Source organism: Budorcas taxicolor, chromosome 24 (genome assembly GCF_023091745.1).
Source record: "Budorcas taxicolor isolate Tak-1 chromosome 24, Takin1.1, whole genome shotgun sequence".
Taxonomy (NCBI): Eukaryota; Metazoa; Chordata; class Mammalia; order Artiodactyla; family Bovidae; genus Budorcas; species Budorcas taxicolor.
Window position 1 is genome coordinate 6,433,390 of NC_068933.1, and position 13,088 is coordinate 6,446,477.

General features: G+C 44.9%; 1 long non-coding RNA gene across 1 annotated transcript; it reads right to left on the bottom strand.

The window, feature by feature from the left end:
* Nucleotides 1–11,465: 11,465 nt before the first annotated feature.
* LOC128068174 (uncharacterized) lies at nucleotides 11,466–13,087 on the bottom strand. The gene is made up of 3 exons (XR_008201467.1): nucleotides 12,857–13,087; nucleotides 11,965–12,125; nucleotides 11,466–11,485 (listed from the first exon to the last, which is right to left on the bottom strand). It is a non-coding gene; the product is annotated as an uncharacterized LOC128068174 (long non-coding RNA).
* Nucleotide 13,088: the final 1 nt, after the last annotated feature.

Sequence of the window (13,088 nt, forward strand, 5' to 3'; positions counted from 1 at the left end):
CCAGGCTAAGGAAACGAGTTTTAAGCTGTCCTCTCCATCTCCTTCCATCCAGACTCCAGCTGATTCGAACCAACTGTACAAGGAGATGTGTAAGAGCATCTTATTTCCAAAACTCAGCTCAGACATGCTTGTTTCTCAATAAGGAGCACAGTCTAGGGCCACCACCACCACAACAATCACACAGAATCTCAGCATTGAAAGTGGGTTTAATGATTGATAAAAGAGGTGATGAACACAGACTATAATGCCAACATATTTGAGGCCGATCTCAGCTCCAGTCCTCATAAGATTTATGAACTCTGTGTTTCAATTTATTTCCTATAAATGGAAATAATAACAATAGGGCATTTTTTCAAGATTAAGACATTTTATTATATTAATTAGAGTAGAGGCTAACTGGTTAACTTTACCTTAAACTAGAGTAATAGAAAAAAAAGAAGTTTATTTCTCTCTCATGTAAAAGTTCCAAAATAGGTAATTGAGTAGGTTGGGAAGAAGGCTCTTCTGCATCAGGTAAGCCATGCGGGGACCAGGGAGGAAGGTCAATCTTGCCATCCCAAATAGGTGACTATGTCACTGATTCTAAGATGCTCTAAAAGGAAGGAATAAAATTTGAGTAAAAGATTACACAGAAACAGCTCGTATCACTCCAGTCCTATTTCATTGGTCCAAACTCATTCACAAGGTCAGATGGAAATAGAAAACCAGAAACAGTCATCTTTAGCTAAGGATCTGAAAAGTGAAAGTGAAGTAGCTCAGTCGTGTGACCCTTTGCGATCCCATGGATTATATCCCATGGAATTTTCCAGGCAAGAGTACTGGAGTGGGTTGCCATTTCTTTCTCCAAGGGAATCTTCCCTGAGCAGCCAGCCAAAACTCAGAGGCTCTACTACTTACTAACAGATGAAAGGTGAAAATGACTTCTTGGGGACAGTCTCTATATACACTGCTTAAACAGTTCCAGGGGCACTTGATGGAGTTAACTATTATTATTATTCAATTCTCATTGTTCTTATCATTATTATTGTTATTCTTTGCCCCAATTCAATTTAAACCTGAGATGTCAATTGACTGCTCTGATGCTTGATAAATTTCAGTGATCTATAACTCACAATATCCCGAGGTCAACTTTGGACTACTGAAAATGTTTCCCTTTACTCTGAGCAGAAATCTAAGTTCTTGACATTTTTTTTTTCCATTGATTAGTCCTACAGTGGTGAAGATACTCGATCACTCCTCTCTTGAAACATTTTACTCTTTTCAGCTTAGTCTCTTTGCTCTGAATGAACACACACTGCCTCAGTCGCCCTAAGGTTGCTGGTAAAGATAATATTCTGTTGATGGTATTTATGGAGCAGGCTATTGCACTATGTTTCTTTCGATCTTTATAGCAAAAGTGTGAAATTCCACAACCATATGCCAAAGTACTAATTTGCCTATAATGTACATGGCACAAGCTTTATCTTTTGTCATTTATCAGAGACTATTATTTTGGAGACAAGAAAAAAAAAATTTCTTGGAAAAGATTGTTCACTGGAATTCAAAAGTATATCATCTCCTCCCAGGAAGAAACATTCTGTTTGGATACGTCCAATCAAGACAACAGCAGAGGGAACTCTTTTTCATTTTTCCTAATTGAATACAATGGAAGGACACTGTATATACTGAACCAGGGATGTGAGTTCAGACACAGCTGTTTAGGTCACATCTGCTTTATCTGATAGCTGTTTAGGTCACATCTGCTTTATCTGACAGCTAGATTCACACTCTGTATCTCCTTGGAATTTGGGTGACAGGGAATTCTAAGCTGGCCTGGATGGAGAAGTTTGTGGTAATTAAGTACTAGATAACTGAAGACTAATTGCTTTCTTTGCTTTCTAGCCCCAAGAAGCCTTCAAAGACAGATACGCTGTCTGAAAATGGATGGTCGCTGTGAAGTCGAATGCCTTTCCTTTGAGGATAAGATTGGGGGCTGCAGAGCTGAACTGACACCATTTTGCTGCAGAAAAAGAGTCAATAATTAAAAGCTAAGCAGCAGCTACACAGATCAAAGAGGTGAAGATACTCTGATTTGATCTCAGTTCAGCGAACCTCTCTGGATCTTCTCTCCTTTGTGTCTACATCGGGATTCTCTGAAGCTGTCAGTCCAGTCTCTGATGCTGCAGGATATACCCTTCCTAGGCTGCAAGCTTCTGGGGCGGGGAGAAGTTGGGGGCGGGGCAGGAAGCTCTCTGTCTTGTTTGCTTTGCATCCCCCTTCCTCATATAGGGGCTTTAGTTACTTTATTGATGGATAAAGTGAGTAAACTAATTAGTAAAAGAGGTAGAATGGAAAGGTTGAAGAGCAAGTCAAGGAAGTGAGTTTTAAGGTTATACTCCTGGCTTCTACCAGAGATGTGACCTGGGGCTGTCTCCACCGAGATTCTGATATTTGCAATGTGAGGAGACTCAACTCTGTGGTAAACGGACCCCTTGCTAGACACCAGCTGTGACCTCCTCAGCAGCACCCTCCTCTCTCTCCTTTATATGGAGGAATTATTTAAAATGTCTCCTGTTCCTTGTCTGATCTAGAACATTGAGTTCCACAAAGATTTGGACCTTGTCCAAATTTAAGCTGGCCACAGACTTAGTAGCATCCTCATTCTGGCCACTTACAGTCAGAGCTGATTAAATCATGGTCTGTTCAAGCAGTAAGCTCCCCAGAGATTATCTAATTCAACACCCTCATTATAGGTGAAGCGATCCAAGGTCAAGATCACACAGTTACAGGCTTAGTGACTCTGTTCGGACTTCTCATTTGGTCTTATGTTCTCAGGATGTCCACAGAAAACTGCTAGATGAGCACAGAGCAAGGCCAACACCAAAGATGCGACAGTTTTTAGCAGCTCAAATGAGAAGTCAGATTGAACAAAAAGTTGAAAGCAGCTGCAAAAAAAAGTGGACACTTTCCAAAATCTCTCCTGGGATCCTTGCTCTTTGGAGCAAATTGAGGCTTGCCTTTATCCTGTTTTGCCAAAAATATGGAGTCCCAGATTTCAGGCAGAGCAAAACCTATCTCATGGGCCATTTTCATCCTCGAGGGCTGACACCATACCCTTTCAAAGCAGAAGACAGCAAAACCACTCAGCTCTGCTCTAGAGAATTCCCTCATCTCCTGGGTTAAGCTTGCTTCTTATAAAGATACATTAATACATAGGAGAGAAGGCAGTAAAACAAACTTTCCTGGGGCGAGACAATTTGTAAAAGGCTTTGAGAAATAAACTGTTTTTGGAAAATATTCTGGCATTATCACTTATCTTTACGGCTCATTTCTGAAAACTGCAACAGGTTGAGGACATGACTGTTGGAATCAGAGGAATGGTCTCTGGTTCTGGCTTTCCCAGCAGTGCCTGATCAACAGGCTCAGATAAAACTAACTGCCTTTGAGAATCTAAATTTACCTAGACTTTCTCTCTCCCTTCTCTCCTTTTCTCTTTTTCCTCACTAAATGACTTGAAAGGTACTATACGTTTTCTGTCACCCTAGTTGCTTCCTAATCTATAGAAACATCTTCAGCCTTCATCACACAGTTGGGACTTGTCTAGCGAGAGATGCCTCTCAGTCATTCTTTTCTTCTTGAAGATACCAGGGTCAGGAGTTTCCTGATGACCTAGCGTTTGGGACTTGGCGCTTTCAGTGCTGTGGCCCATGTTTAAAACCTGGTCCAGGAACTAAAATCCCACAAGCCGCACAGTGTGGCAAAAAAAAAAAAAAATGATGTCAGCGTCAACTCCAAAGATCTCTGATCATCATTCGTCCTTGTGGCATGCAGGTGGTAACTCTGTCCTCTGGTTTTTAGCCCTTTTGACCTGTCAGTCCCTCTGCAACCGGTTACCTGCAGTATATCCACTCTGTTTCAAATATTCAGTATGATTTCTGCTTACCTGAGTGAAGCCTGTCTAAGAAAAACTACACTCTGTTTCCAACTTGAACTTCTTGCCGAAGTTTATTGGTGAAAGTTGTTCAGTCATTTCCAACTCTTTGTGGCCCTCTGGACTATACAGTCCATGGAATTCTCCAGGCTAGAATACTGGAGAGGGTAGCCTTCCTCTTCTCCAGGGGATCTTCCCAACCTAGGGATAGAACCCAGGTCTCCCACACTGCAGGTGGATTCTTTACCAGCTGAGCCACCAGGGTTAGGTCTTCTCTCAATGGATTTCTGATAGACACCTCAAAAGTAACTTACCTTTATTTCAATATATTACTTTCTTTCCACAACTGATCTTCATCTAATATTCTAGATCTTAGTCAATATTGTTACCCTTTACTCAGACACTCGGGTGAAAAATGGCTTCCTCAGGAAAGCTTTCTTTGCCTCATAAATCACACAATTCACTCCTTACATCAATCTACATAAACTGCTCATTAGAATCTGCAAATTGTAATTACATCCTCCCTTCTCTCTCATCACTAACATTGTTGGGTGTTCAGAGCTGCACCATCTTCAGTCTCTACAGTCTATCAAACCAGCAAATTCTCACTGTCAGTTACCTAACAGTAACTGGGTTTGAGCTTTGTATGGAATAAGGAATAGTTTCACCTTTTCATGCTGCACGTGTGTGCATGAGCACACATAACACACACACACACATCATGTGAGTTGTTCAATCATAGAAGCTGGTATTAGACTCATACTCCGTTTTACAGGAAGACATGGAACACTGCAGTAGCAGAGCTGGAAGCAGCCTTCATCTAGGCCAGTGTTTCCAGAACCAAGCTGATTCTAATCACCTAGAATATGCATAAAATCGGAGCTCTGTGCCCACTCTAATGCTTCGTACTAGGAAATCCTCAGCAAACAAAATGAATTTTTAAAACAAGTTTTCTAACCAAGCCTCCTGCCCCGTAACATCTGAAACTGACGAACAGAGGAGCATCCGAGGCGCACGGTGGTCACTGCTCTTGCCCCTTACCTCCAGGGAGTCCCAGAATCGAGAGGCACGACTCAGATCCGAAGTCTGGGCTTTGTACCCACTGCTACTTCTCTGCCACGCACTTTTCCATTGGGAAAGGAGATGCTGAATGGAAATGAACACATGGCTCACCTTCCTGCTCAGCTTAAGGGGTGGAAGTGCCACTTTAGTTGTCATGGCAGATCCATGTCCAGCAAACTAACAGACGTGGTGGCAAGTTCCACAAGCTGATGGGAGCCCCAGGGGAGCTCAGAACAGGAGAGGAGCCACTGCCTAGTTACTGGAGTCTCGAGAGGGTTCACAGAAAAGAGGCCCAGTCACTCTTTAAAACCATGGGTTCCTCAAACTAGCCTAAGTCACTTTAACTGAAACAGAAGGACAGCTGTTGGTAACCTTCCATTCTATTGTCAATAAAAACGTAGCTTATGTTCCCGTTTGACAATCATTTCCATTTAAACTGCCTATTCCCATCACTGAAGAACGGAGCAGCCAGCATAACCAGGACTCCCTGTTCTCCCTGGAAGCCCATTCTGCTCTCATGGGACCTCCATGACCCTGGATATCCCTGACTAAGTATCAAATGTCCTCACTATCCAAACAAAGACATTCCCCTGGCCCTAGTGTGCTGCTGAGGGACATTACGCCATCTGTTCACGCACAGGAACTTCTGCGGTTCTCCTCTGCCGCTTTATTCTTTCTTGAACCACATCTCCCCAGGTAACAAACAAATTTATAAAAGCACGGGAAGGGACTTCCCTGGTGGCTCAGTGGTGGAGAGCCCATCTGCCAATGCAGGAGACGCAGGTTCGATTCCTGGTCCGGGAGGATCTCACACGCTGCAGAGCAACTGAGCCTGTGCGCCACAACTACTGAGCCTGCACTCTGGAGGCGGGACCACAACTCCTGAGCCCATGAGCCAGGACTATGAAGTCCGAGTGCCCTAAAGCCCATGCCCTGCAACAAGAGAAGCCACCGCAATAAGAAGCCCAAGCACCGCAACGAAGAACAGCTCCCACTCACCGTGGCCTGAAAAAAGCCCTCAAAGCAACGAAGATCCAGCACAGCCCAAATAAACAAACAAAAAAAACCTGGTTAAGTTTAGAGAACATGAGAGCTTGAGAGAATCCTGCACCCAAGACAAAATCCCCAGGACCTACACACGGAGGAGCCCCGTGGAAAGTCACCTGACTTTGGAATCATCGCTTCTGATTGTATGAACCACATACCAGGTCAGGTGAAGGCTGACGTAGGTGAAGTGGCTGTCGGAGGCTTTGCAGGGCTCTGGAACTATCTCTGTCCCATCAGTGAAAACGAACAGGATCAGGGACTTCCCTGGTGGTCCAGTAGCTAAGACTCCATGATCCCATTGCAGGGGGCCCGGGTTCAATTCCTGCTCGAGGAACTAGATCCCACTTAAAAAGTGGGATCTTTTTAAGCAACTTAAAAAAGATTCTGCATGTCGCAACTAAGATCTGGTGCAGCCAAACAAGTATTTTTTTAAAAGAAAGAAAATGAATAGGATCAGAGTTATAGAAAATGGGACATTTTCCTAATAATTCTTTTGTCTCTAAAACTCCTCTGCTCAAGTTCTCCAAGAGTTAGTGGTTCTAAAATATTGGCAAGAGAGAGCCATGACAAAGTCCTGTGGACCCAGACAAAGGGAAGCAACAGGGCCTTACTTGGAAGGATTATTATGAGTCTAAGCAAACTGACCAAGGACTAAACATCTTTAGAGCTTGACTGTCCTGGTGGCCTTATTCCAAACCTTGGTTCTCTATCTTCCCTTTCAAGCCCTGCTCTTCTAAAATAGAAGCTACACATAGAGATTCAAGGTGACCCCAAAATTGAGCATGCTTGTCTACATTCAGGGTGGGTGGGGGGACCAGGAACTGAAGGCATGAACCATCCTGCCCAGACATGCCTTACAGCAAGTTCACCAATGCCTTGGGCCTGGTTGATTTCTTATGCCAGCAGGCTGCCTGTGTTTAAGGCCTAATTTTCTGTGTGAAAATCTAGGAGTCCAGGTCTAAAATACCCCACAAGGACTAGGTTTGGGTACCTAGTCATTTACTCTAAGGAGTCTGTGCTCTAATCTCCCATCCCCTTGGGTTTGTTATTATCATTACATTAATGTCACTGTGACCAGCACCCTATCATTGCTGTTGTTTCCATCACTATATTTACTGTGCATCTTATGGTGGATTATTTTGGTGGTGGTTGTTGTATAACATTGAATACACTTTCTCTGTTCACTAGAGACCACTACAGATGTTTCCCCCAAATTTAGACATGTACACAGAGGCTTTACCACTCGGTCTCCTCTCATGAGACTAGCCCCCTGAAATGTTCCTGGTCCCCCTCCTGAGGTACCCTGTTGGTGGGGTGTTCAGTGGAGGACATCCCCAGGTTGGCTGAGCCTCTAGGATGTGAGCAAGTTCCCTCCAGGGATCAGCACTGTCTTGTGCAGCCCTGGAAGACCCAGGAAGCCTCCTTCGTTCTCCAGAGCCACCCCAAACTTCTAACTCCACCAAGGGGTCCTGGCACTGTTCTTGCCATCCTGGAAAGGCTGAAAAATATGTTACCGACTGCCTGAGAATCCTGAGATTTTCCACTGTAGCTCAGGACCCAGGATCATTGTTGCCAAAAGCAGAGGCACAAGGTGGGAGTCCTGGGCTCACCTGAGCCTCTGCACCTGAGCCCCTTATTGGCCCAAGAAATGCCTGTGCTGCACTTCAAGGCATGGAGATGGGGCCGTGCCAGCCTGAGCCACTGCGCAATTTTCCGTCCTCCAGGAAGCCTATGAAATGCTTGTGCAGGCCACTGACACCCCTACTGGTCAGAAGCACCATGCACAACTCTTGTCTACACCTTCTCTAATAGAATGCAAACCCAGGCGTCTGGATTTCTGCAGGTCTGGGCAGAACAGATGGCAGAAGGTCAGTGAGGAGGTGCTGGCTGCAGTATGGCACGGGGCTTAATGGGTGCTTATGGATGGTGCAATATCATTCAAATCAAGTGTGTGTGTGTGTGTGTGTGTGTGTGTGTGTGTTTGTGTGTGTGTGTGTGATAAGGCAGATGTAAATACAGGAAAAAAAAAACTCGATACCAAAATTTCCACAAGTTGACCTGTATCTGCTGGATTTACTGTAAGCTTTTTCCTTTACAGCTCCTGTGCATGTACACTATTTGCATCTTACCTAAAGTTCTGCAAGATTTAGGAAATCACTTCAAAGTCTAAAATCAATTTGATTTAATCAACTTAAAAATCTTTCAATTAAAAACTGAAAGATGGGGACTTCCCCGGTGGTCCTGTGGTTAAGAATCCACCTGCCAATGCACGTGACACAGGTTCCATCCCTGGCCCCATGGGATTCATGCTACAGGGAAAGTAAGCAAGCCCGAGCACCACAGCTAGTGAGCCCGGCACGCCTTAGCGCCCATGCTCTGAGCCCACGCCTTAGCGCCCATGCTCTGAGCCCACGCCTTAGCGCCCATGCTCTGAGCCCATGCCTTAGCACCCATGCTCTGCCACAAGACAAGGATTCCCATAAAAAGCCGGCACACCAAAGCTAGAGAGCAGGCCCCGCTCACCACACCACAGAAAGTCAATTCCGAGCAACAAAGACCCAATGCGGCCAAAAATAACAACAAAAAAATTTTTTTAATGAAAGATGTCACAAATGGCATCTTTCTTAGGACATTTTAGGCAGCCTTGATTTCCTAAGGTTGCCATAACAAATTACCACAAACTTGGTGATTCAGAAGGACAGAAATGTATTCTCTCACAGTCCAAGGCCCCTCAGGGGACCAGGGCTCCTTTGCTAGGCCACTCAGAGGAATACGAGAAGTCGTCATTCAAACATGGCAAAATAGAACAGTGGATTTTGGATATGTACTCAAACTGGGGTGAGACCTTAAGGGAAAAAAAAAAGTCTTACAAAGAAAAGTAAAACACGCCACAAGACATATACTGTTAAAAATCTTAACATTTTGGTTATCATAGGTCATTGTAAATTTGTGTTTGTTTTGCCAAAAGTTTTCACTTTCATCTCAGGTTCAAAGAATTTGTTAACAAAATAAGCCACTCATTATATACAAATAAGTAATACAAACATTAACTCAGTACTTATTAATATAAATTCATATTAATTAATGGGTATTAATAATTAGTGAATGTATATTACTTCAACTACTAACATTAAATTGGGTTTTGATCAACATCCAGACTTAATCAGTGCTGGGGAGTCCCATGGCACAGCACATCTGGAGTCCCAGCTGGGAAAAGATCCCAGGCAGCACGGCCACTCCGTGGGTGAGACTTAAAAGATTGCAGTTCGGGTTCCCACTTATAATCCCAGGAGGGTCACAGACTGACGTCATCATCAATCTGTGCAGCTCTCAGTTCAGTTCAGTTCAGTTGCTCAGTCGTGTCCGACTCTTTGTGACCCCATGGACTGCAGCCTGCCAAGCCTCCCGGTCCATCACCAACTTCTGGAGTTTACTCAAACTCATGTCCATTGAGTCGGTGATGCCATCCAACCATCTCATCCTCTGTCGTCCCCTTCTCCTCCCACCTTCAATCTTTCCCAGCATCAGGGTCTTTTCAAATGAGTTAGATTTTGGCATCAGTGGCCAAAGATTTGGAGCTTCAGCTTCAACATCAGTCCTTCCAGTGAATATTCAGGACTGATTTCCTTCAGGAAGGACTGGTTGTATCTCCTTGCTGTTCAAGGAGTCTCAAGAGTCTTCTCCAACACCACAGTTCAAAAGCATCCATTCTTCGGCACTCAGCCTTCTTTATGGCCCAACTGTCACATCCATACATGTCTACTGGAAAAACCATAGCCCTTGACTAGACAGACCTTTGTTGACATACTAACGTCTCTGCTTTTGAATATGCTATCTAGGTTGCTCATAACTTTCCTTCCAAGGAGCAAGTGTATTTTAATTTCATGGCTGCAATCACCATCTGCAGTGATTTTGGAGCCCAGAAAAATGAAGTCTGACACTGTTTCCACTGTTTCCCCATGTATTTCCCATGAAGTGATGGGACCAGATGCCATGATCTTCGTTTTCTGAATGTTGAGCTTTAAGCCAACTTTTTCACTCTCCTCTTTCATGTTCATCAAGAGGCTTTTTAGCTCCTCTTCACTTTCTGCCATAAGGGTGGTGTCATCTGCATACCCGAGGTTATTGATATTTCTCCCGGCAATCTTGATTCCAACTTGTACTTCCTCCAGCCTAGCGTTTCTCATGATGTACTCTGCATATAAGTTAAATAAGCAGGGTGATAATATACAGCCTTGACATACTCCTTTTCCTATTTGGAACCAATCTGTTGTTCCATGTCCAGTTCTAACTGTTGCTTCCTGACCTGCATACAGGTTTCTCAGGAAGAAGGTCAGGTGGTCTGGTATTCCCACTTCTTTCAGAATTTTCCACAGTTTATTGTGATCCACACAGTCAAAGGTGTTGGCATACTCAGTAAAGCAGAAATAGATGTTTTTCTGGAACTCTCTTGCTTTTTCCATGATCCATTGGATGTTGGCAGTTTGATCTCTGGTTCCTCCGCCTTGTCTAAAACCAGGTTGAACATCTGGAAGTTCACGGTTCACATATTGCTGAAGCCTGGCTTGGAGAATTTTGAGCATTACTTTACAAGCATGTGAGATGAGTGCAATTGTGCAGTAGGTAGTTTGAGCATTCTTTGGCAGTGCAGCTCTGGTTTCACATTAATGCTGTTTGTTTTGTTGTGTAAAACTTGGAATGTAGTTAAGCCTGGGGCTTGGTTGGCCAGGCCTCCTCCAGGGTCTCTAAAATCTCAAGACTTCTCTCCAGTTTTATCTACAGTGCTGCAAGTCTTACACTCATAGCAGGCAGTCACTCATAGTCACTCCCAGGGCAGTGTCCAGGCAGGTTAGAAGCAAGGTCAGAGGCCTGCTCTGCTTTGCCTCTGAAGCCTAAACAAGACCATTCATTTAATTTCCCTAACAAACGGGTCTTTAGATATTTAAGATATTTTCAGAAGCTGATTTCATGATCCCAACCCTTGCATCTCTTCATAGCTAGAAAAGCACTAAATCCCTTCATGATCACATCAGCTCCAAGTGACTAGCAGAAAGCCTTTTATAAAATGAGTGTTTAATGGTATTGAGGAGAAGGGGATGACAGAGGATGAGATGGTTGGATGGCATCACCAATTCAGTGGACATGAGTTTGAGCAAGCTCCGGGAGTTGGTGATGGACAGGGAAGCCTGGAGTGCTGCAGTCCATAGGGTTGCAGAGAGTTGGACATGATTGAGTGACCAAACTGAACTGAAATAATTATACTGAACTTCCTCTTCACCAAAATCTTATGTATTGACCTTCCCCACTGCCTCTTTGGTGCAGTCCCTCAGAGCTACCTGAGGTGCTGCCTCCCAGGCTGCAGTCCCCGTTTTGCCCCAAATAAAACTTAACTCACAGCTCTCAAGTTGAGCATCTTTTCAGTCGACACAGTCCAAATCTGAACACAGGAGAATACAGACGTCCCAGCTTGAAGACAAAAAGGCAGAGAGAGAGCAAGTTCATTTTTGTTCAGCCTTTTGTTCCATTCAGACTTTCAAAGGCTTGGATGAGCTTCTCCCTCCCCAGCCCTGGAAAGGGCAACTGTTCTTTCAGTTTACTAACACAGATGTCCATCTTACCCAGAAACACCCTTGAGACACACCCACAACAATATTCAACCAAATATCTGGGTACCCTCTGGCCTGAGAATGGTGGTGGTTTAGTTGCTAAGTCTTGTCCGACTCTTAAAATCCTGTGGACTGTAGCCTGCCAGGCTCCTCTGTCCATGAGATTCTCCAGGCAAGAATACTGGAGTGGGTTGCCATTTCCTTCTCCAGGGGATCTTTACGACCTAGGAATTGAACTTGGGTCTCCTGCATTGCAGGCAGATGATTTACCAACTGAGATATGAGGGAAGCCTGGCCTGAGAACGGTAGGCAACTATTTTAATAAGAAAGGGAACTTACATGTGAGGCTTGTCTAGGGCAGCTACAAGGTGGGTAGATCTCCACATCCATCTCCCAGAATCTTAAGCATTTTGAGCGGCCTTAATGGAGCCTCAGTCACACACACCATCCATATGGTCTCGACACCACACTGCTCTCAAAGCTGCCTCCTAGAAATGACCCTAGTGAGGGAACAGAGCAATATACATTTCAAATACAGGGGAGGGGATGAGAGACCTCTAATTGCCTGGGTCTGGTTCTTGAGTTGACCAGTGGTTCCATCTTCTCTTGGTGACCTTCTCCAACGCCCTCCCACATCTTCATCTAATTACCTCCCAGAGATCCCATTTCCAAACACCATCACACTGGGGGCACAAGGTTTTAATCTATGAAAACTGGGGGCAGGGGGGTCACAATTCAGTTCATAGCACCATATCACTGGTTGACTGGTCTAGAGCCCACTAGACCACTTGTTAGTGAGCAAATCATCCTATTGCTGAAGATCCTGGAACAGGGAGGTAGGGGGCCAGGTGCTCTCAGATCTTAGGGCACATGAGCAGGATTTGGGCTGGACATTTAAGTCCTACAGCTGCTGTCAGGGGCTGCGGGGCCCGGTTGGGGGGGTGTGGGGAGGGGTGGTCAGAGTTTGGTTCTGGGAGGGGCCACTTGGTGTCCCTTCTTACTTTTAAGTAACTGCGATAATAAACAAACGAAAATGTGAAACTACAATATATTAAGAGAGTAATGACTTACACAACATGTGGGATGTCATTCCCACCCAAATGTCAAACGTATCACACGACTCACAGGACACGCTCCCCGAAAGGATTTTTGACTTAAATCCTTTTCTATTTTTTGAGAAGGAAAGATCTCTGCATTCAGTATAAGTGGCCTCACGACCCTAGGTTTTTACCTGAAAGCACCGTAAACATCTGACTGGAGGGAACGTGGGCGCGGAGCCAGTGGCCGGACACGGGACAACGTCCCAATGCGATGGAGACTCAAAGACGCGGTACCCACCGCCCGCAAACGCCCAGGGGAGGGGAGGCGGGCGGCCACGCCCAAAGCCACGCCCCCCGGTCACGCCCCCGGCAGCGCCATTTCCTGCCAACCCGGAAGCAGATCTGCGGGACTGGCGGCCCGGT